This window comes from Scyliorhinus torazame, chromosome 3 (genome assembly GCF_047496885.1).
Source record: "Scyliorhinus torazame isolate Kashiwa2021f chromosome 3, sScyTor2.1, whole genome shotgun sequence".
Lineage (NCBI taxonomy): Eukaryota > Metazoa > Chordata > Chondrichthyes > Carcharhiniformes > Scyliorhinidae > Scyliorhinus > Scyliorhinus torazame.
The window spans coordinates 138,861,240-138,876,434 of NC_092709.1; the positions used below are offsets into that span (position 1 = coordinate 138,861,240).

Consider the following 15,195-nt stretch of genomic DNA (forward strand, 5'->3'; position numbering starts at 1 on the left):
CATGCCGCTCCAGCCTCCCGCACCAACCCGCGCATGCGCAGTTGGGCCGGGCCAACCCGCGATTGCGCGGGGGACTTCCTCAGTGCGCCAGACCTGACGCAACACGGCGTCGGGGTTCAGGGGCCGGCCGCGTAATAAAATAGGGCCGGGGCTGGAGAGGCCGGCCCGGAGATCGGTGGGCCCCGATCGTGGACCAGACCCCATCGGAGGCCCCCCCCCCCGGTGAAGGAGTGCTTTTCCCCGCCCCACAGGCCGCACCCCGACCCTACGCGCAGAGTTCCCGCCGGCTGCGAGCAGGTGTGAACGGCGCCAGCGGGAACAGCTTCTGCATTCCTCGGTGTATATCTTTCTGTTATCACACACATTCTGCCATTTCTGCGCAGCCGCTCGGCCCATCAAGGCCGGAGAATCGGCGACCCGGCCGCGGACAGCGGCCCGCGACCGGCGCCACGCCAAACGCGCCGGCGCAAATGATGCTGATTCTCTGCTCCTCGGAGAATTGCCTGCTGGCGTCGGATCGGCGCCGCGGGAAAAAATGGTGCGAACGGCGATTCTCCCATACGGCGCGGCATGAGAGAATCGCGCCCCTAGAGTTTATATGGCATCTTTCATGTCTTTAAGATATTCCAAATGCAATACATCTAATGAATTATTTTGAAGTGCAGTCAGCATTATTAGATGGGCAAGCAAATTAGCAAATTTTCACACAACAAGGTCCCATACACAACAAATGAGCAAATTAGTTGCCTTTTGTGGTCTTGGCTGAGGAACAATTGTTGACCAGGACATTGGGACAGCTGCTATTATCCTTTGTGCTAGGAATGTGTCTCACCAGCGGAGAGAGTTACCCCTCTGATTCCCATTCACTTCAGTTTTCTCAGGGCTCCTTAATGCTATACCCGGTCAAATGCTGGCTTGATGTCAAGGGCATTCACTCTCACCTCACTTCTTGAGTTCAGCTCTTTTGTCCATGTTTGGACCAAAATGTAATGAGGTCAGGAACCCAGTGGTCTTGGCGAAAGCCAAACTGAGCATCAGTGTGTAAGTTATTTTGCCTAAGTGTCATTTGATAGCATCATCGATGACTCCTTCCATCACTTTGCTGATATTTAAGAGGTTGGTGGGGAGGTAATTGGTCGGATTGGATTTGTCCTGAATTTTGTGTACAGGACATACCTCGGCAATTTTCCATTTGCTGGGTAGATGCTAGCATTGTAGCTGTATTGGAACAGCTTGGCTGGGAAATGGCGGAGCACAAGCCTTCAGTGCTATTGGTGGAATATTGTCACGGTCTATTACCTTTATAGTATCCAGCTCCTTCAGCTGTTTCTTGATATCACGTGGGGTGAATCGAATTGGCTGAAGTCTGGCATCTGTGTTGTTGGGGATCCCATGATCCCCATGATGGATCGTCCACTTGGCACTTCTGGCTGAAGATTGTTGCGAATGTTTCAGTCTTGTCTTTTGCACTAATGTTCTGGGCTCCTCCATCATTAAAGATGGGGATATCTTTGGAGCCTCCTCCTCCAGTTGGTTAATTGTCCACCACCATTCATAACTGATTGTGGCAGTACTGCAGAGCTTAGATCTGATCCGTTGGTTGACAAACTGCTTAACTTTGTCCATTGCGTGCTGCTTCTGCTGTTTGGCAAAGAATTGGTCCTGTGTTGTAGCTTGGCCAGGTTGACGTTCCATGCTTGGGTCTGGCTGGTGCTGCTCCTCACATGCCCTCCTTGCACCCTTCATTGAACCAGGATTAAATTGTCATGTCTGATAGAATAGACTCACTCAGCACCAGTTTCTTAGTCTTGCAGCTGGGACATAGAATCATAGAATTTACAGTGCTGAAGGAGGCTATTTGGCCCATCGAGTCTGCACCGGCCCTTGGAAAGAGCACCCTACCCAAGCCCTCACTTCCACCCTTCCACCCTATCCCCGTAACCCAGTAACACCACTTAACCTTTTTGGACACTAAGGGCAATTTATCACGGCCAATCCACCCAACCTGCACATCTTTGGACTGTGGGAGGAAACCGGAGCACCTGGAGGAAACCCACACACACACTGGGAGAACGTGCAGACTCCGCACAGATAGTGACCCAGCCGGGAATCGAACGTGGGATCCTGGAGCTGTGAAGCAACTGTGCTAATCACTATACTACCATGCTGCCCTTTGCCCATGACATAACTTTAATAGAAGTCACTTCATACAGAATTTTGAGCAATTAAGTGAAATCATCCTTTGACAACTATGTCAGAAATGTATCTTGATTTATTAAAGCAATGGAATAAGCATTATTTGTGTCTAGGATGACAAGCACTCTTAGATGATCACCATAGTGACAACACTGTAATTCACAGCCGGAGATAGAATCAAACCTCTCAAATCTTCTTCCTTCCAACTCAAAGTGCAAATCGTTGAAGCTTACGCATTTATGCAGGCAAACAAAACCAGTGTCTCATAATGGAGTGAAATAGGAACATAGGCCTGTTAACACAACATGAGGCTATGCAGACTTCTTGCCTGTGTGGAATTCAGGCATCTGTTGAAGGCTGGTTTGACACAGTTCCAATTTCCAACTTTCTCTCCATTCAATTTCATGGTGTTCTTTAAGCAATTATCTAATATCCTTTTGAATGCTCTTCCTGAGCTGGCATTAATAACCAATTGTGGCAAGGCAGTCCACATTGAAGTCACTTGTGCGATGTCCGCCGACCGGCGCCAAAAACGGCACAAATCAGTCCGGCATCGCGCCGCCCCAAGGGTGCGGAATCCTCCGCACCTTGACCGGCCGAGCCCTAACCTTGAGGGGCTAGGCCCCCGCCGGACTGATTTCCGCCCCACCAGCTGGCGGGAAAGGCCATTGGTGCCCCGCAAGCTGCCGCGGAAATGACATTGCCGGGCGGCGAATGCACGGGAGCGTCAGCGTCCGCTCACGGCATCCCCGCGCATGCGCAGTGGAGGGAGTCTCTTCCGCCTCCGCCATGGTGAAGACCGTGGCAAAGGCGGAAGGAAAAGAGTGCCCCCACGGCACAGTCCCGCCCGCGGATCGGTGGGCCCCGATCGCGGGCCAGGCCACCGTGGGGGCACCCCCCGGGGCCAGATCGCCCCGCGCCCCCCCAGGACCCCTGAGCCCGCCCGCGCCTCCTTGTCCCGCCGGTAAGAGAGGTGGTTTAATCCACGCCGGCAGGAAGGCATTCTAGCAGCGGGACTTTGGCCCATTCGGGCCGGAGAATCGCCGGGGGGTCCCGGCAACCGGCGCGGCGCAATTCCCGCCCCCGCCGAATCTCCGGTGCCAGAGAATTCGGCAACCGGCGGGGGCGGGATTCACGCCAGCCCCCGGCGATTCTCCGACCCGGCGGGGGGTCAGAGAATCTCGCCCCTGGTGTCAGCTAGAGAAGGCTTTGCTGAGGCTCTTTGACTGAGGCACAGCATCAACCGCCTCCGGGTTCCCCAGCCAATCAGGGAGGGCAGGCATTATGGTGCGCTGAATCTGTCCAAAGGAAAACTTTCTAACTAAAGGGACCCTTGTCTGGGGTTGGCATGAATCAACAGGTCATTCATTCTTCCGGTTGCAATAACCACAGGAATGCAGAAGAAACATGGGAAGGCTGCTTCCTGTATCCCTCACTCTTCCCTGGAAGTCCTGCTGCAGGAAACACATGGCTAACGGCGCTCGCTGGGGACTTTGTTCCGCTTTGGGAGAATCGCGCCCGATCAAAAATGGTTCCAACTCCGATTCATTTTAGCTTTTATACTGAGATCATCTGTTCACTGACCATCTTTACTTTCTGTCATTCACTCATCTCTTTATCTATCATGTCACATTTTCATTTTTATCATTGCCTCTCATTTTCTCAAGCAGTTCCTTACGCAGTGATTTATCAATGTTGGCCGGAATTCACCGGCCTTTGCGATTCAATTTTCCTGCCGGCAGCGCAGCCCCGCCAACGGGATTCACGGCGGCCTGGAGTGGTGACAATGGGAAATCCCTTTGACAATTGGTGGGAAAATAAAATCCCGCCGCCAGCGAACGGGCGCGTGGCCGAGAACACGCAGTTGGGGGACAGGAAAATCCCACCTGTTGTCTGCAAGTCCATATGGACAATGGGCAGCATTCCCCGGTCTCCCAGCCATGTGTTTCTCAGCGGCATGCCATTCACTCGTGGAAGGATTCTCTACTTACACAGCTTGTCAATGGGATTTCCCCTTGAAGCCACCCCAAGCTGCCGGGAAACCCACGGGCGGCGGTACACTGCTGGCGGGAATAGAGAATTCAAACGACCAGAGAATTCCAGCAAACAGCTTCTGCATTCCTCGGTGTATATCTTTCTGTTATCACACACATCAGGTAAATCAAACATGGCCTATCCTTCACAAATCCCCATTTGTAGGGCGAGATTCTCTGGTGTGTCGTGTTTCTTGCTGGTGGGAGGCAGCCGGCCGTTGGCCGATGGCAGAATCTTCTGGTCCCATCTTTGTCAGTGGGACTTCCCACTGAATGCACCCTACTGCGCCAGGAAACCTACGGCGGAGGTTCGCCATCGTTGGGACCAGAAGATCCTGCCAGCGTGAACATTTACCAGAATGTGGCAAGGTGTGAAGCTCAGACTGAATACTGGCGTATAGCTCTCCAGTTGCACAGGACAATTTTCTCTCCAGATCTTGAGCCTCTCTAAAGAAAAAAAGTGAGTGGGCATGGTTTACAATATCACTCTGGTGGGGCAGAGCCCGATAGAGCCAGCAACCTGGTCAAGAGAGGTTGGGGTGCCATCTTTATAGTGCGCCCTGATCAGAACTGAAACCTAATGGCCCCAGATCCCATCATGGAGGTATCAGGGGCTTACCTCCCCAACAATCATCGCCAGCATTCCCCCCCCCCCCCCCCCCGACCACTACAATCGCAGAAGTACCACCGGGACTCCTGCTCCTCCCCCTCAACCACATATAAATAACAAAACCCCATTGGGCTTCCACTAGGCCTGCCCTGGCACAGGTTCGAATTGCCAGGTTGGCACAAACTGGCAGTGCCAACCTGTGCCAGGAGCAGTACCAGGACACTGCCTGGGCATGTCCCTCCCCCGCCCTCCCCAGGGTCTATACTTACCTCTGCGTCCCTGGAGGGATCCCCTCCACTGATTCTCATTTTGCCAAACCTGACGTCACGTTGGTGAGGTATGAATAGTTAGTGAGGGGGGGGGGGGGAGGGCGTCATGTGGCGGGCTCATTAATAATATTAAAATTCATTAAAATCTATTTAACTGAGGTTCCTGCCCGTTTTGTGCGTGAACCTTGTGCCGTCACCGGTGAGGGGCAGGGAAAATCGGGTTTCCAGAGAGAATCACATTTAACAATTCTCTCCGTATTTTGCACCCACATCGTCGATACCGCGCATGGCTAGTGAGGGCTCAAATGCACCCCCATTATTTCTGGTCACTCCATTCCTTTCAAGAATACATCTGCTCATCTCGCGGTGTGGTTTCTTGTGATACTTCTTATACCGCCTAACCAGTTTGGGCTGGCTCATCACTTTGTGAACAGAAGGGTTACATTTGTCATTCTCCAGTCTTATGTCACAGTTCCTGGCATATAAATGTGCTGTTGGACATTCATAGAACATACATAGAACATTACAGCGCAGTACAGGCCCTTCAGCCCTCGATGTTGCACCGACCTGTGAAACCACTCTAAAGCCCATCTACACTATTCCCTTATCGTCCATTTATCTATCCAATTACCATTTGAATGCCCTTAGTGTTGGCGAGTCCACTACTGTTGCAGGCAGGGCATTCCACACCCTTACTACTCTCTGAGTAAAGAACCTACCTCTGACATCTGTCTTATATCTATCACCCCTCAATTTAAAGCTATGTCTATTCGTGCTAGACATCACCATCCGAGGAAAAAGGCTCTCACTGTCCACCCTATCCAATCCTCTGATCGTCTTGTATGCTTCAATTAAGCCACCTCTTAACCTTCTTCTCTCTAACGAATTCCAAATGAGGCATAATAACAAATCAATTAATGGGGTGTTGGTTGGAAGCATTAATCATTTTATTGCTTTGTCTTTGAACTTTACACCCACTACATTTTTAACTGCCTGGATGGCTAGTGCATGTTAATGTCTTCTCCATCCCAATGGACATTACCAAGTTGGAAAATGCCTTCTCACATAGAAAAGAAAAGTAATACTGTATAAAACAAGTGTTTCTTGCAGTGATTAGAGATGTTTGGAATGTGTATGAAAATGGCAGAAGTGTTTTACTCTCACCCCCTCTGTTAAGAGTGACAGCTCCTGCAGATGCTGACCTGTGGATTCATGTCCGCATGAGCCTTTGATCCATTTCTGCTAAAGTGGAAGCTCAGTGTAGAGAAGGTTGCTCTGCAGAGAATGTAGCGAAGTGAAGATTTCACACAGTGAAAATCATTACAAGTGAGCAACGTGACAGTAAAAGGATTCATTTAGTTTAGTTAGTTGTGATAGCCCAGAAAGCTAACATGTATGATGCACAGATTCTATCATTTAAAAGGATGTTTTTTTAATCAATGGACAGTTAGCACTCAGGTTCTTAAAACATGCCATCCTGAAGCATGAACACTTTAAAATTGTTTTAAAAAATACTCATCTTAGATAGGTATAGAAGATATTAATAGATACAGACATGCTCATTGATGCATTGTTGCAATTAAGTTCTACTGTGTTCTCACTGTCATTTTGCAAGATACTTTACCTTGCCAAAACAATCCTTTAACTACAAAAGGAGCAATAAACAATACGCTTCTCGAGGAACATCACTTTAAAAGAAAGCAGTTCAGTACACTCCGTGCTCTGATTCTCTTAACAGCCTGATTGTACTGTAGCATGTTCTGAGACAAGTCTCTAGAGATTTTCTAATTACTTTATTAGAACATAACAACATTGGAAAATCAGCCCGTAGGAGGCAAGGTCACTGCTTATAGACTAGGGATTTGTTTTTTTTATTTGCTTATTAATAGGGATACTGGAAGTCAGAAAGGTTCACAGCACAGAACCCAGCCACATACAGTAATATTACTCTAGCCCCACTGTCCACATTTCAAATAAAATTCACTGTTATGTATCAGATTAACACCGTTGGCTGGTGTAATGTCACGTGTTACGCAATGATGTTACCGGAGCATTTGGCGGGCTTTTGTAGAGTTCACCACTGTACTCAGTTTGAGCAACCGGCTCCTTTGCCCATCTCAGAACCCACTCTTTCTCTTTGAAGCTATGGAACTTCACTATTACCGCACGTGGTGGATCCTCAGTATGAGGTCTCTGCCAGGGTGTATGGTGGGCTCGGTCCAATTCAGGAGGGTACGTGAATCCCCTCTCCCTCACCATATTACCAACCATTTCTGTGAAGTACTCCGTGGGGGTCGGGCCTTTCATCCTCTTTGGCAGCCGCACAATTTGAGCATTTTGCCTCCTGGACCGATTCACTAGATCATTCACCTTAGCCTTCACCGACCTGTTCACTTCGGCCACCGAAGACGTTTCCGCTTCCAGTGAGGCAATCCAATCACTGTGGCTCGAAGGTGTCACTTACATATTTTTATAGTGGCTCCATGGGCTTTCACGGATTCATTGGTCTTCTCTAGAGCCGCTTGGATGGACACCAAGGCCTCTTCCATTGATTTCCGGAGATCCTCCAACACAAAATGGCAGTGTTTGTCAAATTCCTTTGCCAAGGTACTAGAAAGCACCTGGGTCATTAGTGGAGTGGCCAGAGCCCCAGAGGCTGTCTCTGCCATTTTACCTGCCAACAAACTCTGAGTGGCCTCCGACTCCTTTGATGAAATTTTGCTTTCCCCCTTCTTTCCCCTGACATTTCTGGGAATTTCAATCATGTAGGGTCCTTATTCCATTAGCTATATGGGTTTCTAAAGAAAATACTTCCTAATACTGAGAGAAAGGGGCAAAAGTTCAGTACTCCAGCAGGAACCACTTTGTGTGCGTCTTCCCCTTCATTATGCCACCGGAAATCACGGGTTAGGCATATTTAAATACATTCAGATTGATAATAATCAGGTTCACACCCTCACTGGGCATGAACCTGATTGCATCACCAGTGGGTGGCAGGGAAGATCCCATTCTGTGATCTCCCCAACACACATCCCGTTATGGCCTTCTGGCAAGAGTTAGCGGCCATAATGGGATTTGCACCTGAAGTAAATAGGCCCGAGAAATCCCCCCACACACTGGGGTGATTTCAAGTCAATAAACTGACCTCAAGATCAGTTATAAACCACTCAAAGCTATGCTTTTCTGGTTTACAATGTGTTCTGAATTGCTTATTTGTCTTGTCATCATTACCAAATATATTTTATTTGTAAAGCATACTTTTTACAAGGTTGAAATGGGGTGTTAAAGCTGGTGTATAAAATATAACTGAATCATAAACCCAGTCCATCAGAAGTTATTTGATCCAGTGAAAAACAAAATGTACCTTTAGGCCGAGAAGTGGAATGCGTTGGAAAACAAAAGCGAGCAATCTGATTGTTTGTTAAAACTGCGTAAATATAGTCGGTGTCACAGATTAAAAGGCCCACCCCTGTTAGGAGCAGAGTGCGAAGTTTTGAGAGATTCAGGCAGCAGGAGAAGCAAAATCATTACATCCAACTAATTCTAAGAAATCCATCAAATAGAAAGACCTGAATTTATGTCGCTCCTTTCATGACTGTAAGATATCCCAAAGCACTTTACAGCCCATTAAGTGCTTTATTTTTAAAATCGTAGTCACTGTCATTGTAATGTAGGAACATGACTGTGAATCAGCACACAGCCAGCTCCCACAAACAGCGATATGATAATGACAGAATAAACTGTTTTTGTAAAGTTGAGGATTAAACATTGGCAGGTCACTATGCATAACTCTGCTGCTTGGGCTATGGCATCTTTTATATCCACCTGAGAAGGCAGATAGTGTCATGATATGTATATTAACTGGGATGTAAAGAGTTAACAAGTTAATGATAATGCTTCTTACCACTAGAGGGAACCACAGAACAGTCACATATATATATATATATGTATGTATATCATGTGACTTCTGGGATTCTGGGGAGAAGATGGTTAGGCATGAGGGAGATCAGTTGTATATTTGAGAGTTCTGTATTTAGAGATAGCATAGATTAATATAGTAACTTGGTATTTTAGGAATATGTGCGAATCTTATTTAGTAGTGTTACTAAATTAGTTTTGTTCGTTAACAAAGCTTGTTGTTCTTTGTTCAACACTACGCATCCAAACCATCCAGGTAAAGCAAAGCAGAGAACAACACAAATAGGACGTTAGTTCAATGTCGCATCCAAAAGACAGCACCACCAACAGTGTAGCACTCCTTCAGTGCTGCACTGGAATGTCAATTATGATTTTTTTTTTTACTCGAGCCCTGAAGCAGGACTAGAGCCTGAAAACTCCGAGGCAAGATACCTACCAACTGAGCCATGGCTGACGCTAATTCTATTCAAATTAAATGCTTACATACGAATAGGCTCATCAGCAGCTGTTTTTAATGACTGCTGTGAGAGCTACTTTGTGCTAGCGACGGTTTTGCTCAGGGTCATAAATATTAAGGTTCACTTACCAGTTAATGGCTAAGCAAATGGCTGATTATAAAATGGTAGAGCTTGCAATGGGTCTTTGGATGACAATACAGCCTAATAAATGAAATATTATTCTGATGAAATTACCTAAAAAGGTTTGTCCAAATTAGCTGGGTTGATGCTTTTATTTGCTGCTCCCCTAACCTTAGCAGTTCTTCAAAAATTTAAAAATGTTTTGACCAAGAGCTGGTTAGTAAATACAGTACTGTTCTCCACAGTCATGGTTTTGGAAAAAATAATCCCTGTGATTTATATGTTCTTAATTATTTGTAATAGAATATGGCAATTCATCTGCGAGGGGGAAAACAGAATAATTCAGTGATTGAAATTCTACAGCAGATTATTTTTCTTTCATCTCTGCGATCTGGTTTAATTCCAGGCCAGATAAATATCTTTCCTTTGGCTGTCTTTTGTCTGAGTTCTAATGCTACCATTGTACTTAGAATTGTATTTAAGATGGTAATTTCATATTGGCTGCAGGCTCCAGATCTCTTCTATTTTCCATTCAACTTTCTTCTTTGCTTTCTTCCATCCAGAGACTCAGAGCACTTTAAACAGCCATTTTTCATGTGGGATGCTTTTAAGTGTTAACATATTATTCAGCCATCAGAGGCAACGCATGATTCTGTCCTAACCCCAAGTCTATGAACATACATTTTGAATAGTCGGTGACTGGGCTACATGTTAATCTAGAAAACCAGCAAGAGCCGAGCACCACTTTCTATAAAAAAGTTGGCAGCTTCACAAACATGTTTTCTAAAAGTGGGTGGCTAATACATGCCCAGTCATGACACTCCGAGCATCATGGGTGTGGGGCAGGTTTGGCTGACGAGTCTCTTCTTGTCAGCCAATTTCATGTGTTTATAAAAAATAAATTGTCAACTCAAAAAGCAGTTCTGAGCATAGGCCAATGTATTTGCACTGAGTGCAATGGGCTTGTCTTAACTTAAACTGCAGATATCACCAAGCTTTCTTCTTTCATACAACTGCAGACCGTTGCAGAAACATTAGCATTTTCCTTTATTCTTTGAGAATTTACCAGGCATCACAGATGTATATTGGTACTTTCTCTTATCAAATTTGACAGATATAATTTTACAATTAGCTGAGGCCATGAATTTCCTGAGAGATTTTCCTCTCCTGCACCTGAAAGCTTGTTGAATACCCCGAATGGCTCAGCAATGGAGGAAGGGTGCAGTTATCCACTGAGTTACCAGAGGAACCACTCACTGATTCTGTGTAAGCGCAACTTTGTTAGCCAAAATTCTAAGCTTTCTAATGACAAAGATGTATCATGCTGTACCCATAATGTGCCATGATGTATCACTGATGCACCATGCCCTCATGTGGTTTGGTGCACTGTGAATATTAATTTCTATTCAAGTCATCTTTCATTCATTTTAATATTTAATTTCTGTGAAACAGAAGCACAAAGCTAGAAAGTAAAACTCAGGGATGGAGTTTACCAGCCTTCTAGGGATGGTGAGAGGCAATGGCGGGAAGGGGAGAGAGAGAGATGAGGAAAGGGGTGGGGGTTGGAGTGCCATAGCCTTCCTGCTGTCATGGAGGTGGTTAAGGTGGAGGATGGCCCTCCTGCCTGAGTCCAACAGCGGCTTTTAAGCATGGGATGATGGGGGGTGGGCTCCCAACTTTTCAAGGGATGGGTGGTCCAACAACTTAAAATGGGCACCCCAAACAGCTGAGACGGGTACCTACTGGCTTTCCGACCCTTCATGGTGTTCGTGCTGTCTCGACAAATGCAGCCCTTAGAATGGGTATGACTCATTTACCTTCTTTCACAATTGACTGCCAAAACACCGCTTATGTGGCTCTGTGACTGAAGTAAACTTTGAGCGCTGGTTTACGTGAACGTGAACACGTGAACGCTGTCGTGTTTCACGACGGCGCGAACAGGGCCCGGGCACGACCTATTCTGGCCCCCATAGGGGGCCAGCACGGTGCTGGAGTGGTTCATGCTGCTCCAGCCTCCTTACGCAGCGCCAAATGTGCGCCATGCCAACCCGCATATGCGTAGTTGGGGCAGCTCAATTCTGCGCATGCGCAGTTGGGCCGTGCCATCCTGCGCATGCGCGGGGAACTCTTACGCGCGCCGGCCCCGACCCAACATGGGGTACCGAGGGGCCGGCCGCACAAGGAAGTAGGTCCGGGGTGGGAAAGACCGGCCCGGTGATCGGTGGGCCCCGATCGCGGGCCAGACCCCATCGGAGGCCCCCCCCGGTGAAGGAGCCCCCCTCCCCGCCCCACATGCCGCCCCCCCAGCGTTCCCGCAGAGTTCCCGCCGGCAACGACCAGGGGTGAACGGCGCCGGTGGGACTGTCATTTTTTTCACCAGCCGCTCGACGGAGAATCGCCGCTCACCATTTGCGCCGATTCTCCGAGCGACCCGGCGCGATTCTCGCGCCGCTGGTTTCAGGGGGATGGGAGAATCGCGTGCGGATGTCGGGGCGGCGTGGCTAGACCCGCGCGGTGCCCCGCCGATTCTTCCACCCGGCGTGGGGGGCGGGGGGAGGGAGAATACCGCCCTTTGTGCTTCAAAGTCAAAGAAAAAATAGCGGAAATCATTTTCACCTTGAGATAGATTTAGACTGTCAATGAGTCGGCTGCCAGTTTTACATATCGCCAATTTTCATTTTCTATTGGCTTTAATAGAGATAAATATCCAGAGAGATATATACCCCCTCTTTTACACTAAATCTACCACCTTCTTTGTTCAGTGGAAACTCAGTTGATTCATTCTGGATTGGATTGGATTGGATTTGTTCATTGTCATGTGTACCGAGGTACAGTGAAAAGTATTTTTCTGCGAGCAGCTCAACAGATCATTAAGTACATGAGAAGAAAAGGGAATAAAAGAATAAAAGAAAGGCCCGCCCGCTAATACAGACCACTACCTTCCCCCTGTCGACAGAGGCTCGCCAGGCCTTCAGCCGCACCAAAGCGGATATCGCAAAGGCAACGATGCGCGCCATCGACGAGTCCCTCCCCTTCCAGGTCGAGAGCGACGCATCCGACGTAGCTCTGGCGGCCACCCTTAACCAAGCGGGCAGACCCGTGGCCTTTTTCTCCCGAACCCTCCACGCCTCAGAAATCCGCCACTCCTCAGTGGAAAAGGAAGCCCAAGCCATAGTGGAAGCTGTGCGACATTGGAGGCATTACCTGGTCGGCAGGAGATTCACTCTCCTCACCGACCAACGGTCGGTAGCCTACATGTTCGATAATGCACAGCGGGGCAAAATTAAAAATGACAAGATCTTAAGGTGGAGGATCGAGCTCTCCACCTTCAACTACGAGATCTTGTACCGTCCCGGAAAGCTGAACGAGCCGTCCGATGCCCTATCCCGCGGCACATGTGCCAACGCACAAATAGACCGTCTCCAAGCCCTCCACGAGGACCTCTGCCACCCGGGGGTCACTCGGTTCTACCATTTCATAAAGTCCCGCAACCTCCCCTACTCTGTGGAGGAGGTCCGTACAGTCACCAGGAACTGCCACATCTGCGCAGAGTGCAAACCGCACTTTTTCAGGCCGGATAGAGCCCACCTGATCAAGGCTTCCCGCCCCTTTGAACGCCTCAGTCTGGATTTCAAAGGGCCCCTCCCCTCCACCGACCGCAACGCATACTTCCTGAACGTGGTGGACGAGTACTCTCGTTTCCCCTTCGCCATCCCCTGCCCCGCATGACAGCGACCACAGTCATTAAAGCCCTTGGCACCATATTCACACTGTTCGGTTGCCCCGCATATATCCATAGCGACAGGGGGTCCTCCTTCATGAGTGACGAGCTGCACCAGTTCCTGCCCAGCAAGGGCATAGCCTTGAGCAGGACGACCAGCTACAACCCCCGGGGGAACGGGCAAGTAGAGAGGGAGAACGGCACGGTCTGGAAGACCGTCCTGCTGGCCCTACGGTCCAGGGATCTCCCAGTTTCCCGGTTGCAGGAGGTACTCCCGTATGCTCTCCACTCCATCCGGTCGCTGCTGTGTACCACCACTAACCAAACGCCCCATGAGCGCCTCCTTATCTTCCCCAGGAAGTCCTCCTCCGGAATGTCGCTGCCGACCTGGCTGGCGGCCCCAGGACCCATCTTGCTCCGGAAACATGTGCGGGCGCACAAATCGGACCCGTTGGTCGAGAGGGTTCACCTTCTCCACGCGAACCCGCAGTACGCCTACGTGGCGTACCCCGACGGCCGACAGGACACGGTCTCCCTGCGGGACCTGGCGCCCACCGGCAACACACACACCCCCCCGACACCGATCATCCCCTCCCTACCACTGGCGCACCCCGCGACCGCCCCCTTACCGGGAGGATCGGTCCTCCTCCCGTGCCCGCCCAGGAGTGAAACAGGAACGAACACCGAAACGCTCCCGGAGACGACAACGCCTGAACAAGCACCTGCACCACCACCGGGGCTGAGGCGATCGATGAGGAAGACCAGACCGCCTGCTCGACTCGTGGCATCGGCGTGACACCAAGAATGTTGTTGGATTGTAACAAAATAGTTTCACAAACTTTGTACATAGCCCAGTGTAGGGCTAAAACTGTAGTAACATGCCCGAAATTTTCCTCCCAGGACCAGCCTTGTAAACCCCTACCACCATGCGAACCACCACCCCGCCGGGTTCCTTTTAACAAGGGGTGAATGTGGTGGTATGTATTAGGGGTCATGTGGGACTGTGAAGCCGTGATGCTATTGGCTGACAGATCCCGGGTCCTGGTTGGCTGTTGACTCCTGGCTCCACCCTGAAGGCGGAGTATAAGAACCCGAGCTTCTCCCCGCCGCTTCATTCTGTTGCTGAACTGCTGGGGACAAGTCTCGCTTAATAAAGCCTCATCACTACTCGTCTCTCTCGTAAGTCATTGTGCGCTACAAATACATAATAGGGCAACAACAACATATACAATGTAACTACATAAGCGCTGGCATCGGATGAAGCATACAGGGTGTAGTGTTAATGAAATCAGTCCATAAGAGGGTCATTTAGGAGTCTGGTGACAGTGGGGAAGAAGCTGTTTTTGAGTCTGTTCGTGCGTGTTCTCAGACTTCTGTATCTCCTGCCAGATGGAAGAAGTTGGAAGAGTGAGTAAGCCGGGTGGGAGGGATCTTTGATTATACTGCCGGCTTTCCCCAGGCAGCGGGAGGTGTAGATGGAGTCAATGGATGGGAGGCAGGTTTGTGTGATGGACTGGGCGGTGTTCACGACTCTCTGAAGTTTCTTGCGGTCCTGGGCCGAGCAGTTGCCATACCAGGCTGTGATGCAGCCTGATAGGATGCTTTCTATGGTGCATCTGTAAAAGTTGGTAAGAGTCAATGTGGACATGCCGAATTTCCTTAGTTTCCTGAGGAAGTATAGGCTCTGTTGTGCTTTCTTGGTGGTAGCGTCGACGTGGGTGGACCAGGACAAATTTTTGGAGATGTGCACCCCTAGGAATTTGAAACTGCTAACCATCTCCACCTCAGCCCCGTTGATGCTGACCAGGGGTGTGTACAGTACTTTGCTTCCTGAAATCAATGACCAGCTCTTTAGTTTTGCTGGCATTGA

The 15,195-nt window shown here is 49.1% G+C and overlaps 1 protein-coding gene across 1 annotated transcript in view; it reads left to right on the forward strand.

Moving 5' to 3' along the window:
- The window catches only part of arhgap24 (Rho GTPase activating protein 24), a 606,798-nt gene that overhangs the window by 274,135 nt on the left and 317,468 nt on the right, over positions 1 to 15,195 (forward strand). The gene's annotated exons all lie outside the window — the stretch shown is intronic.